We start from the raw sequence: 213 nt of genomic DNA on the forward strand, positions 1-213 counted from the left end.
TTATATATAATAATAATATAAGTTCTCATTTTCATCAATATAATATTTATTTATAATGTGTAAAACAATAGAAATTTTGTTGTAAAAACATGATCAATGTAAAATATAAATTATTAATATATATATATATGATGACATATAATATATTAATTAATATATTATAATATATTAGTAAAATTTATACTATAATTCATTCAAATTTATTAGAAAAAA

This window comes from Apis dorsata, unplaced genomic scaffold, assembly GCF_000469605.1.
Source record: "Apis dorsata unplaced genomic scaffold, Apis dorsata 1.3 scaffold_176, whole genome shotgun sequence".
Classification (NCBI taxonomy): domain Eukaryota; kingdom Metazoa; phylum Arthropoda; class Insecta; order Hymenoptera; family Apidae; genus Apis; species Apis dorsata.